The sequence below is a fragment of the Dermacentor silvarum genome, chromosome 3 (genome assembly GCF_013339745.2).
Source record: "Dermacentor silvarum isolate Dsil-2018 chromosome 3, BIME_Dsil_1.4, whole genome shotgun sequence".
NCBI classification, from domain to species: Eukaryota; Metazoa; Arthropoda; class Arachnida; order Ixodida; family Ixodidae; genus Dermacentor; species Dermacentor silvarum.
The window spans coordinates 130045000-130058948 of record NC_051156.1 but is presented as its reverse complement, the minus strand read 5'-3'; the positions used below and the strand labels follow the sequence as shown (position 1 = coordinate 130058948).

At 46.1% G+C, this 13949-nt stretch overlaps 1 pseudogene; it reads right to left on the bottom strand.

Moving 5' to 3' along the window:
- Window positions 1-6181: 6181 nt before the first annotated feature.
- Window positions 6182-7049, bottom strand: LOC125943985 (uncharacterized; annotated as a pseudogene).
- Between the last annotated feature and the right edge of the window lie 6900 nt (window positions 7050-13949).

Genomic DNA, 13949 nt, shown 5'->3' with positions numbered 1-13949 from the left:
CACGGCTTAGGTGCGCGTGATGCCCGTCGAGCCGTTGTGATCACACAATAAAAACAAAGGAATGCACGAAAAAGAAAGTCGCACAGAGGGCGGCGCGCCTCGTTTAAGATCAGGGAAGGCATCGTTCGTAGGCAGTTTTTTTTTTTTTTTTTTGAGCTGTCTCATACATCTTGCCGCCGCAAATCGTAGCTCGCTCGTTTTAGTTCGCGGGTGAAAGCAATCCAGAAGATCCAACGAGTTGGAATCTATATACAGCGATGATTTGTGTAGGTATACATAAGGAGTCGACACACAAACACAAGCACGCACACGCACGCTAGTCCTTGACATTATTTTACTATTTGTTTATTTTGCATAACTTACGGGGAATATTTTAGGCCTCTATGCAACCTCGCTACATCTGACACTTGTCACGCACCGTGTCATCGACTTCCCCACATCATTTCTTGGCGCTCTTTGGCCATCCCTGGCCCTTGCTCCAAAAAACCCCGTACATAATCCTTATCATACACGCGCACACTTATTTGTGTGCGCGGGCGCACACAAATTATGCCGAGCCTTTTGTTAATCGCTGTTGCCGACTACTAGCCAGTACGACGGACGTCTTGAACGCATCATGGTTTCAGAGGCAGCATGCGCATACGGACGTAGTGCAATTCGAATCCATTCTAACCGCAAGAAGCGTTCACTTCCTCATTATCGTGCAGTCGCGGATGCGCGAGGCCGAGCTTTCAGGTTCTTTTTCTTTTCTGTCCCCTGCACGGCCGGCGCTGCCGCCCTGACGATGATTTATTGGCATCCCCTTTGCAACGCGGCGGTGACAAATAGTAACCTAGCCTGCTTGAGATACTCTGGTATGCTATACATTCTAGCTTGCTTGCTTCTAGCTTGCTCTTCATATATTTTTCTCTTCCTCAAAACTTTATCTACCTTGTATCACTACCCTATGCATGTTACGGATCTAGTCGCATCAATCTCTTCCCCACCTTTTTTTTTTTACAAATACTCTAAACATATCTTGCTTATCTCGACTGCTGACTTCTTGATGCTACCGTTCACTTTAAATCCAAGCGCTTCTGGAAGGTGTACGTTACCTACGGTTTTCGCTGGGTGGATTCCGTCGCATTCCATTAGGATGTGCTGAGTGGTCTCTGGATCTTTACTGCAGCATACACATGCCTCATATAGATCCGAATATTTGCTCCGGTATGTTTTGGTCCTTAGGCAACCAGCTCGAGCTTCAAATTGCAAGGCACTTCCCTTCGTGTTACCGTACAGCTTTTCCATTCCAATTTCTTTCTTCTCAGTCTTCTAAATCTCTATGGTCCATTTTGTTTACATTATTTGCATCCAATTCACTGGCTCTATTTCTCTCACTTTCTTTCTGATGACTCTTGGTTGTCTATTTAGAGTTCCAATTACCCTGTACTTGGTTGCCAACTTTCTTGGCCTCTTCCTCCATTCAGTATGCACGCTTTTCAGGTACAGATACTTATTTGCTTTAGCCACCAATTGATTGTGATCCTTGCTCCCGGGCCTTTCTTCCAAACTAATATTGCTCTGCACTTCTCCGACTTCAAACGAGGCCCAATCCATGTCACCCTGCGCTGCCTCATTTGTGGTTTTGCCGTGGGCTCCCCAAGCCAGCTGGCCTACTGATCTTTGGCTAACTTCCAATCCCGACAAGATATCCGATTTTAAGCACAGATTGATCTTTGCGAACGTTAGCGCTGGTACCATTACTCCTTTCCAGACTCCACGCGCACCTCATATATATTGTGGCCCCAAAGTTCTCCATGTTTTATTATTGCTACATTCCGCTTCCCCTTTATTTTCAGATTATCTTGATGGGTGCTTGAGTTTATGTATACGCCAAAGTATTTATATTGCTTAAATATGGGTATGACTCTTTCTTCAATTGGCGCCACGTAATTAGTCGTCTCTTCCTTAAATATCATAATTCACGATTTCTCTGTGCTAAACTTAAGGCCTAGATTTGTCGCTGCGCTGCCACACATATTCCCAAGTGTCTGTAAACCTCTTGCATTGTCGGCTAGTAACACTATGTCGTCCGCATACATCAGTCCGAGTACCTTCTGTTGCATCGTTTGTCCATTACGCACGTATTATAAATGAAAGCCAAATTCACTGTTTTCCAGTCGTCTTTCTGTGCCTTTAAGATAACGCGTGGTGACCAGCGCCATCTGGTTGTGCTGCAAAGAACACAGCGTCATGCGCGGCGCGCGTACTCCGATGTGATTGGTTGGCCTATTCAGCAAGGGAACGGGCAGACCGCACCTTCCACGGTCACGAAACACGGCGTGGTTCGCAAAGAAAAGCTTCGCTTTACAAAAAAAAAAAAAAAAAAAAGCGCCTCGAGGACATGCCGTAGCGCCACAACTGAAAGCACCGCCGCTGATTTGAACACACTGAATACCGCCGCAGAGGATTGTTCGTATATAGGATGCCGTATTTGGGTCGCGCGCAAGCAGTTTCATGCCGCGGACATAATATCGAGAGAGTTGTGAGTGTTTGCACAGCTATTGAAGCGACTCATTCCCAAGTCACCTGTCCCGCAGCTGCGAGATATTTATAAGCCATCAGAGCCGAGCGAACCTCTATAGGTGAGAATCTGTGCGTAGCCTGCGTTCAATTTGATCACTCAAGAGAGCATTCTTCAGGCAAGTGCTGGTTTTTGAGAATCATTAGAGGGCTAAGTGTCCAATTACCTATCTTGAGATGTATAAAAGTTTAGCTTGCTTTGCATATACGCTGCGTCGTCGCCCACACAACCGTTGCTGTCAGAACAGTGTACTTTGGCAAACTCGCGGCTTCTGTGGCAGGCGGATGAGCGCTATAAGACTGAATACGCAATTAAGACTAAATTAATTTCTTTGCGCATGCAGTAAGAGTCACAGCGAGCGCTTCACATGTCCGTTACAAGTGATCAAGAGTTTTTATTTGCTGTTGTGAGCGCAATTCAGCTTTGAGCACGAACTTGGGCTTCACATTATTAGGATGTAAGCCGTATGACATTCATCATTCGAACATTCTTGTCTTTTTCAACATCGAAAAGGTGGCCTGGTTGATTTCTAAAGGCTGATACTGTTCTTCGGGAGCCTTCTAAACAGTGTTGCGAAATATCGCCCTTCACAGTGCACTACGGAAAACGCGTACCTTGTGTTTTGCAGTGTACTGAACGGAGTTGTAGACGTTACGGAAAAAAAGAGAAAAACTAACTAATTACAATTGCAAATTCTTCATTCAAAAATGCAAATGATTACAGTTAACAATTACTGCCCCACAAACGCAATTGAGGAATTACTCAAAATTAACCGATTGCTCCAACGTTACGGTCCTCAAAACTTTTATTAACATTGCATATATACAGTATAGACGATGAGCTGGCCTGGCACTTCCAGTGCTCTCTTTACAGCCTCTCATACATTGCTTATCTGCGCTAACCATTGCTTAAAAGAATATATATTCTTTGCTCAACGTCTCTCATTTCTGTTGTGAGGACATCAGTGACACCGAAAACTCGCTCGAGGAGGAAAACTAGAGGAAAAGACAGGGAGGTTAGCCAGTTGACTCGATGTGCGCGCTGGAGAGTTGGGCGGTGTTGTAACGTATGCGGACCTCGCGCACAAGAGTGCGGTTACTGGTTACTGAACCTCTGGGTCTTCTATGAAGCGCAGTGCTTCAACGTTGACAGGACTTGGAGAAGACGACCCTAAGTGGGGTAATCAAACGCTGAAAAATACGGCCCTACGTTATTTCCTGGCATTGACGCGATAAGTAGCATTCGCTATTGAGAGATATCAGCACCCTTGCAATGAGGAAACCAATACTGAGCCCCTGGGTTTGCCGGTCTGAAAATGCGCATTCGCGAGGCTGCTGTGTGGCACGATCACTGGTGTTCTGTTTGCATAGTTTTTGCCAAATTCAGGTTCTCAAAGCTGCGTCGCCTGTTACAGCTTGTCTCGTCAATAATGTAACTCGTTACATGTAATTGATTACTGAAAAACTAATTAAATTACAGTAAGCGATACCGAGTAAACAATGTAATCGTGAAGTTACAAAATTACCAGAAAATATAATTTATTACTAGTAATTATTTACACGTAATTCGTTACGTACAAGGGCGGTACTGAACGACCTTCCACCGATATGATATTGCATGGATGTCGGCGTTCACATCGAGCTTACGGTAATGCCGCACTGAAAGCCGCTCTCATACTACATAACGCTGCGAGTAGAAAAGTCCGCTTCGCCTTTTAATGAAACTTTGCCAATTTTTATGAGTTAGCTTCTAATTGCTACGTAATGCGTGGTATAGGGCCAACGCACACATTTTCGGGGTTTTAGCTTTATGTGATCTCCTGCACGTGCGCTGGCTTCTAATTTGTGTGCAAAATGTGCCTTTAGATAGAGCTTCCGCTAATGATGTTGCAGCGTTACGTACCGGCTGCGATAGCGCAGCTTATTGTGATGTCCTGACTTTCAAGTATTTGTGAAAGGTGGTCTCTGGCAAACGTCTTACGTTGATGTTAGATTCTGGGGTTTTACGTGCCGAAACCACAATTTGATTATGTGGTAAGCCGTAGTGAGGGACTCCGGATTAATTTTGATCACCTGAAGTTGCTTTAACTTGCGCCCAATGCACTGTACGTGGACGTTGTTGCTTTTTCACCCACATAGAAATAGCGCATCGCCATAGCCAATACGCCAGCACGGCGGGTTGTCCTATATTCGCAACACCGAAAGGAAAATCGCCACGATGGACGCGTACTCCAATTCCTTCTGCTAATGTAGCCGTGCACATCTGAAGCAGATATGTTGTTTATTTATTTAGAACGCCAGCAATGCTCCTACAACGGGTCATTTCAGCTGAAATCACCGGCATCAAGGAAGGAATTCAGAGCAACAGAGCAGTGCGAGTCGTCACGTATTTTGACAGTGTATTGAAAGTGGTGCCGATGCCGAAAGTGCGGGATAGTGAGGAAGGGTGCTACAGGTCTATATAGCAGTGGCCCCAAAGGAACAAAAGAGCCACCATTGAGTTCTGGTATTTCGGTGTCTGGTTCCGCAGCAAGCAAAAAAAAAAAAAAAAAAGGGCAAACGCGGTGGTAATGCAGTTCCACTCAACGTGAAAGCTGGGAAAGTGCGGAGCAGTGATTCGTCTGTGTTTCCTGTATGTTTATCTCTTTATCCTGTGTTTATCTTTTGTTTAGCTATTCTTTTCACGATGTTGGGATTAGCTTAATTGCCTGCGCTGGAAAACAACTTCAGCTTCTCGGGCGTGCACCGCTCCATCAGCACTGCGTCGGCGCTGTGCTTCACGGGCAAGCACCCGCTGTCGCTCCTAGCGTGCTTGCTGCGCGGCGTCCATGGTGGCAAAGCAGTGTTGCCAACCAATTTTTGGAGAATACCCTACGTCATCGTCAAAATTACCCTACTTCACCCTACAATTTTTTTATTACCCTACATTTTACCCTACGCCTAAAATAGCACAGTTTAATAATAATAGGGCACATACTATACATCACAGCACGACGTGAAAGACGTGCGGTGGCGCTGAAGTCGGTAGCGACTGTCATCGAAATAACTAGCAGAAAAGCGCATATGAAAAGCGAGCGTACGCGCCTTTGCGCACGTAGTCTCCCAGAAGTTAAGGGGAGAGAGAGAGAGAGACTAAAGTCTTTATTGAGCAAAAGATTGTGGTGTGGGTTGTTGCGTTGAATATAGGAAGTGACCATAACAAAAACAAAACGTAGCAAATCAAAGAAAGCAAAGCAATACCACAGGATTGGCGCTCCGCGCGTGCCGTCGCAGACGACAGATCCGCTTCTGACGGCTCCTAAACTGTATATGGGAAAATGATTGAAAGGTGGGCTATATGGTTTCGATTCATGATGTAAAAGACAGCACAAGCAAGCCAGGGACAAAGGGAAGATCAAGGCAATAAAATGCAGTTGCGAGTTCAGCGCCCGTCTTGATCCTTACTTTCTCCAACATTTGCTTGCGCTGTATTTTACAGCATTAACTGTATATAGGCATTTGGGCGGCGAATGCCTACGTATATTTAGAACGAAAGGCTGTATTTTTTTCAACATGTGATGTTTAATTGGGATCGTTATTTTACATTTCGATGTTACACTGTCATCAGGATGTTCAATATTTAATACATTTGCTTGCAATGAAGCTTGAGATGCTGCACTTCCACGCTCATGTTGACGCAGTTGCGACCGCTGGCCGCAAATTCAGATTTTACTACTAGAACGGCGTTCAGGTTTTCGGTGCCTAGTCTATTCCGCTTTTTGGTTTTGACGTCGCTCAGGCTTGAAAAAATTCTCTCTGCAGCAGCGTTGGAGTGTGGCAACGATAGTATGAGCTGGGCTAGTGTGGCAATGTTCTGAAATTTCATGTTGTCTCCGAAACACTTCAGTTCCCCGATGTCTGCCCAGAAAGATGCGGTTGACTTCGCCTCTAGGGCCGACTTTTCGTCCTTGCTGAAGTACGAGGGGAGCATTCTCCACTCCTGCTCGACTTCGTTTGCAGCAGGTAGTAAATGCGCATAGCGCTTTTGGAGTGTCGGGAGGGCTGGAAGCTGCCTTCTGGCGTCTGCGCTAAGTGCAGTTTTTGGTGTGACGAAGTGCACCTCGTGAAAGGAACGGGCCGGATACTGGCAGTCTCTTCTTAATTTCAACCGCTCCGGTCTGGTAAAAGGAGAGACAGCGAACCCTCAGGTTGTGAACCTCAGCCTGCATTCCATCGCTCTTGCATTTTTCCAGCGCTTCGTTGCAATCAGAGCCAAGATAAACGTCTTCCAGAGGGAGCAGACACCTTGGATCCATTGGGTTGACGTCCTCTCATTCCAGGACAGAAGGTTGAATGAAATTCTGCAATAAACATCGCAGAAGGCGCTGGCTTTCTCTTTGAAGTTCGGCGATCAGGTTTTCGTTGCTCTGAAAAAGCGCGTTCAGCTTGTTAAAAAAGTTCAGGGCGTATTTTATGAACTTGAGATAGGCTTCTGTGATGCTGTTCATCTGATTCAAAATGGGTTCGGCCGCCACAATTCTATCTTCAACAGAAGCCTGAAGAAAAAGCAACCTGAGCGTCTCCCATTCTTCGAAGACCCGCTCGATGCAGCTATGGAGCACAAGCCATCGCGTTTCACTAGGACACAAAATCTTTCTTTTTTCCGTTCGAAGGTATTCTTGCAGAGAACACAGTTGGGCTTGCCGCTTGCTGCTCTGGCTAAAGTAGCTTGCAATGTTGCGCAGGAGGTCCTCCAGATACCTAGGCAACTTCAGTGCTGCTTTGCTTGCCGCGATGTGAGTGGAGTGGCATATGCAGCGAATGAGCACGAAACTTCTGTCGCCCTTCTGCTGCAGCTTTTGGGTCAGGGAGTTACGCTTGCCAACGATCACGCTGGCGTTGTCGCAGGCGAGGCCTATGATGTTTTCTATAGGTATTTCCCTCTTTGCTAAGCTGTCTTCTACAGCTCCCGCCAAAACTTCAGCGGAGCAGTTGACTGCGTCGAGTGGAATGACTTCGAACAGTTGAGTCACTACTTCCCGTTTTTGGAGTGAGAGGTAACGTGCAACACAACATAAAAGCTTGGTGCTCGATATGTCGGTTCCCTCGTGGACAAACAGTGAGAATTTAGTTTTTCTCAGCGCACTGGAAAGGTTTTCAGTTTCTGCTTCAGAGAGAACATTTTTGATTATCGCGGTGCACTTCGTGCGATGAAGCTGTATCTTTTGAGCTATGGTGGAGTCGGGGAAATATCCTAAACAAGTTCTCCTAGATGATCGATTGCGCTGATCGATATCGAATGTTCAGCAACAAAGGCTGCCAGCTTAATTTCGGCGCTTTTTACTTGGTTCTCGGCCGAGGTGAGAGCAGTCACTTTTGGAAAAAGCGTTGTCAAACGCGCCTGCTTCTGGAGACCCCCTGTCGCTTTTTTGTGGGAGGCTGCCGCTGCATGACGGCGCAACTCACTGCTGCCGGCGGTAATAGTGGTGCCGCAAGCATTGCAAAACGCCCGCTGTGGATTCCCAGAGGGGTCAGGGGCTAGCCATCCTTTGAACTCATCCTGCTCGAGCCAGGCCTCCCGAAAACTTTGCTTTCGTCCTCCCTGTCCTTTCATCTGGCCGGACTCCCGCTTTTGTTTCTTCTGTGTTGAGGGCCCCGGATCTTCCTCCGACATCTGTATTAGTGAAAAAGACGAATGTGATTACGCATATGTTCGTGATAAGAGGAAGCTTTAGCTTGGGCCCAACTTCGATGCGGCCTATTGAAACACATGTAAAACGCAGAAACGCTTTTCTGAGATAACTCCTGGACCTATTTTAATGAAATTTGTCGCATTTGATAGAGATAGTTGAATTCTAGTGACTGTTGGAAGCGTAATTTCGATTGAGGGCCTGAATTGTGTTAAAAGAACTTTCAAAAACTTGAAAATTTGAAAAAAAAATTAGAACCACGAAGTTTACAAATTATTAGCTCTACATGACGAACAGATATCGCGGGTATATGAACGACATCCATTGGATCATTAGAAGCGGACAAATTCGATATGTCAATTTGTATCTTTCGTGAATTTTGTACGTTGTGTACAAGCGTTCTGCAAAAGCTGTATTTCCATATTACAATTTTTTTCCAGATTCATGTGCAATATATCAATTTTGCCCGCTTTAGATGTGCTATTAGATGCAGTTCACAAAATTGCGATAGAATTTTTCAATGCTGAGATACAGAGTTATAAACTTGATAGTTTCGTTTTCTGAAAATCCGCGACATTTGCCGATTTTAATAAAACATTGACGACCTAAACCAGAAATTACAAACGCACAGTGACTAGATTTTAAGTTTTTCTTTTAAATGCAACAAACCTCATCTAATTAGGTGCAGTGGTTGCCGAGAAAAACGAGTTATCTTTTACATGTATTTCAATAGGAACACCCGAGCTAAAGCTTCCTCTTAAGCGTTTTGCTGAAACGTTGTCATCGACCAAATTGTACTGTTATATATGCAGTACTTCGTGCTCAATGCACTTGATACGATTACTGGCTTGAATGAGATATGCATCGTTTGCACCCAGCAGTAATTAAATTATAATTAGCGCCAGCAGACACATCAGTACAACTTGCAGCACAACAAACTGTTATTCGAAAAAAAAATGTTTTCTTACCTTCAGTCCCTTGATTTCTGTGTCGTCTCTTGAATACGTGAGCAAAAAATCCCGCTCGTGGTCTCACGAAGATTGGTCGTCACAGGCTTTGAGAAGGCCCGTGTTCTCATTGATACTCAGAGACAGAACTTTCGCTAGGGCCGCTTTTTTCAGCGACGCTGTATATAGTTTCGGGTTTTCGTGGTGTATGTGTCCAAAAACTCAAAGCTAAGCGAAGCTCTATATGGCAAACTAGCGCCATCTCTCGAAAACGCGCCGCAGCGATGAAGCAGCAACTTACAGTGAAGCTGTATATTCGGCGCCTATTGGGGGCGAGCTGGCGGAAAAGCTGGCGCCACCATCGGCGTGACGTGTTATGAAGGATCACTTGGACACAGCGGCCTCGTCGTCTGCTTCGGAAGCACCGAAGCGAGCTGAAAATGAAAGTATAGAGTCCCACATGCACTCCGGGTCTGATTAAGTGGGGATGTTTTCCCGCCTGGGGTATCTGCTTGACAACACTTGAAAGCACTATAATAGGTAGTGGCTGCCTTTGAAAGCATCCGACATGGTAGGCTACTACTCGGTGCCGCAGCGCCGGACGTACGCAACGGAGCCCGGTGTCAGGCTTCACACGTACCCGCAGGCCAAGAAGCTGCGTGTAGCTTGGATTACGAAACTTAGAACCGGCAAGCAGCCATCGGCTACAACTCGGGCGTGTAGCAAGCACTTCCGCGAGGGAGATTTCTGCTACATCGTTGGGGCTGCGATGTTCGGTGAGTAGCAGAAAGCGCGCACTGAGAAGCTCGCCCGCGCGCGCTGCCCGGTCAATGTCATGAAGATTTGGTCAATGAACTTGTTGATGCTAGATACTGGCAAGTTCACCAGAAAGGAAAGGGCACGGTATGGCGGTAAAATGGCATGGCGTATGCTCATGTTTGTGTTAGCACCAGACAATGAATGTACTGGAAATTCTTCGCTGAGAAGACCGACATACATACAGTGCGACGCAACTTGAGAAATAACGATATTGAAACGTCCATGAATTTAGAAGAAAAAAGAATATCGATACATCGCGATGGCCCATCGCGAATCGCCGTATAGCGTCGAAGTCCCTAGTTATAACGAAATTAATTTTGAACAGCTCTGATAACATCCACGCAACAATGGTTGCTTGTGTACTGCCAAATGTTCATATGCTGCGGCCTAAAGCTCATGGCACTTTGCAAAAACGCACTCGGAGCGAAAGCGAAGCATTGTGCGCGGACATACATGCAGACGCGCAGTCGGTTGCTGCGAACGCGTGCGATCGCTGCATTGAGGCTTCATTCTGTTATACTCATTCTGGTATGCTCTATTTGGTTATACCGACAGCACACTATAAGGACATATTTCACATAGCCAGCTCTCAGCGACTGCCTACCTTTCACGCAAGAAGCTGGTTCGGGGGACTCCATCGCGTCGACCGCGCGTAATGGGCGTTCGTGCACTGTATACGTGTTCGGTAAAGAGATAGCGCCTGTAAAATAGTCTGCGCTTTATGTTTGCCTGAGGTTAATATTTTGACAGTAAAAAACGTTCATCGTTTAGAGAGTACTTGCAGAAATGGCCAGGAGGGCTCACGCGTGGTGTTTTTATTGAGCGCCGACAGCCAAATCTACGAGGAGCGCGCCGCGTTATCCCTCATATACACAAGCGACGCGCTACCGACAGATGACGATTCCGTAACTCCTCACCCCCATATGAAATCTTTCAAAAGGGGTGATAGATGGCAGGGAGCCAATGGGACGCTCGAGCCGGATTTACGTCACGGCTCTAGAGATAATTCGACCCCAATTGATCTTATTTATTCCATCGTCGCCATAGGTAGGCCACGCGTCGTCAGGACTGCCGAAGAGCAGCGCGCGTACGAACAGCGACGGAGGAAGCAACGACCCGAGTGCATATAATCCTCGACGGCGTGCCGATACCGTTAACACGTGTATCAGTTAAAACGCTCGAAAAGACGGCCGTCGCAAAATTCAAAAGGCACTCCCCACGCAACGAACGAATAGGAGATGGGGGAGAGAAAAAACAAAAATACTGTGCTCAGATACGTGGCGTCTAATTTTTGTGAACTGAATTACATTGTTCCAATTTTATTCACAGAAAGATATCGTTTTTGGATCTCTTTAGAAGTGTCGAGAATAGCACCCTCGGAGATGTTTTTCGCTGATCGATGGCGAGCAAAAAGTCGAAATTACCCTACGCCTGGTAAGAAAATCGCATTACCGCCCTACTACCCTATGCTGCCCCCAAAACACCGAAAATACCCCACATATAGGGTAATTACCCTACGGTTGGCAACACTGTGGCAAAGAACTCCCGGAGTATAGTGTACTAGAATACCTTGGGTAGTGGAAAGAGCGCGCGGCGCGGCCTATTGGAGAGCTGTTGCCACATCTGTAACCGTCGCGCGTGGCGCTGGCGTCAAAAAACCGAGGAGATCGCGGCCGCAGTAGCGGCTGTCAGTGAGGTTGCGGACGCAGTTTCTGCTTCTTTTACCGCGTTTCCGACACGTTAGATTTTCTTGCGCTATCGCAAAATTGCGCAAAATATATTTTAACGCCTTCTTCTGATTTCCACTATCTTTGTTTACCATAGAATAATAATCGGTGTCAGTTTCCTTTACAAAATTGAGATGCCATATACCGCCTCTACATTTTTACGTATACACAGGTCTGGTCTCGCTGTGTCACCTCTATGTTCTTTTTGCAATGCACCGGAATTCTTCGATCACTTATTTTTTTCCTCTTGTGCCACCGAACATGATACTTATTAGCGCAAAACTCGAAATAAAAGACAACAGCGAAAGACGAGCGCTACTGTAAACACCAACTCGCCCAACAAGAAGTTATTCTGTTGTGCCACCGAATTTTAAGACTGATAAAACACTTAGAAATTCCATTTCGAAAGACTAACCTCGCCAACGATTCTCTCTTTTTTGGGGTGACTTCACTGGGACACAGCCACAAGGTTGCTTTTCTTGGAGTTTACAATTTCATAAGAGGCACAAAAAGAGTACCTTGCTGGATTTCTAGAATTATGAATTGTTCCTATTATTTACCTTTTTTATGTCAAAATTATTTTATCTTAAAATTCTTTCTGGTATTTTTCTAATTTCTGCTATACAAATTTAGTTTTTGTTTAAATTCTAATAAACATAGTTGAAATCACCTGATTCTTGGCCAATCCCCCGTAGTGGGTATGAGCCAACAATTGGGAGATGAGATGAGGTTGCAAGAGCCGGTACCCCGGATTTCGTGAGCTAAATGAACGGACGTTGTCGTTGTTTAAAGCCCCGAAAGACGAAGCCCAACGAAATCAGTGGAATAGGAATTAATTTGCACCCTAAAGACAATTAGGCCACACTCGGATACGTCGGCGGTTTGCGACTACCCGTCTGCACTTCATTGTAAGGGCTTTTAACCGCGCTGGGTGCCAGAAACCGGAAACTGCTAACTACCTAAAGCTAAGCCGCTGCACATGAGCGTGCTTGGTTTTCAGGGAACCTTACTCCGTTCCTTTAAACTTTCGTGTGAACAGTTTACGCACACCAGCTTTGAACAAATTGTGTTGTGATTATACCTGGTGCACATGGCTTGAACCAACGGCTTTAAATAAACAGTTGGTCTGTGAAAAATGTTTTTTTTCCTTCAATTTTGCATTATTATGCTTCAGTATTAAATGAAACGATAGCTTCGTCTTGTGTTTGAGAAACAAGACAAAATCGTAACAAAAGAGCTAGGAGAGGTTTGCCACTCCAGGGACAAAACATTACGCCGCCGTGGTGGCGTAGGGGCTTTGGTGCTGCGCTGCTAAGCCCGCGGTTGCGGGATCGAAAACCGGATGTGGCGGCCGCATTTCGATGGGGGCGAAATGCAAAAGCATGCCCTTGTACCGTTCATTGAGTGCACGTTAACGAACCCCAGGTGGTCTAAATTAACCCGGAGTCCCCACTACGGCGTGCTTCATAATGATATCGCGATTTAATTAAAATTTTACCCCAAAATATAAAAAGAGAAACGCGCAGAACACCTGGAATTGCTGTCTATTAGTGCCGCAAAGGCGCGTGCCTGTGATAAGAGAACTGGCGGAACTACGAAGTGCCCGGAGCGTGCACTCGGGACGTGATGTACGCATTTCACAGGGGCTGTTCGTATTAACACGCCAGTAAGTTGACGCAGACATCGCCGTTCCACGCAATATCTCCTAAGACGACTTCTTATTGTAAGCGCGAAGCTTCACGCACTTCGTGCCTTGGCGCCGTCTCCTCAGCGGAGGTAATCTGACGAAAGCTTAGCCCTGCTGAAGTCATATTGCTTTGATTAATTCGCTCATAAGCTATCAATGACATTTGCAGCGCGAGTACTACGCATAATTGCAGTAATAATAAAAGAAAACTTCCGTGCTTGCGGCTGCCTGACCGCTTTCGAGCGCTTGCTGGTGCTCGGTTAGGAGCCGCTGGCGCCACCTGGTAGCGTTAACATCAAGTGCCTCACGCGCTGCCCGCCGCTCTTTCCACTACCCAAGTATTCTAGTACACTCTACCCGGAGCGAGGGATGGATGGATGGATGGATGGATGAGGCTGAACCCTTTAAATCGGGCGGTGGCATACGCCACCTAGCCATGGCTATTAACATAATTTGTACTTTGTGGTGGGTGAAATTTCACCCCTGCCTTAATTTTATCCACCAATCAGATAACCTCTGTTTGGTTATTTCTACCCGC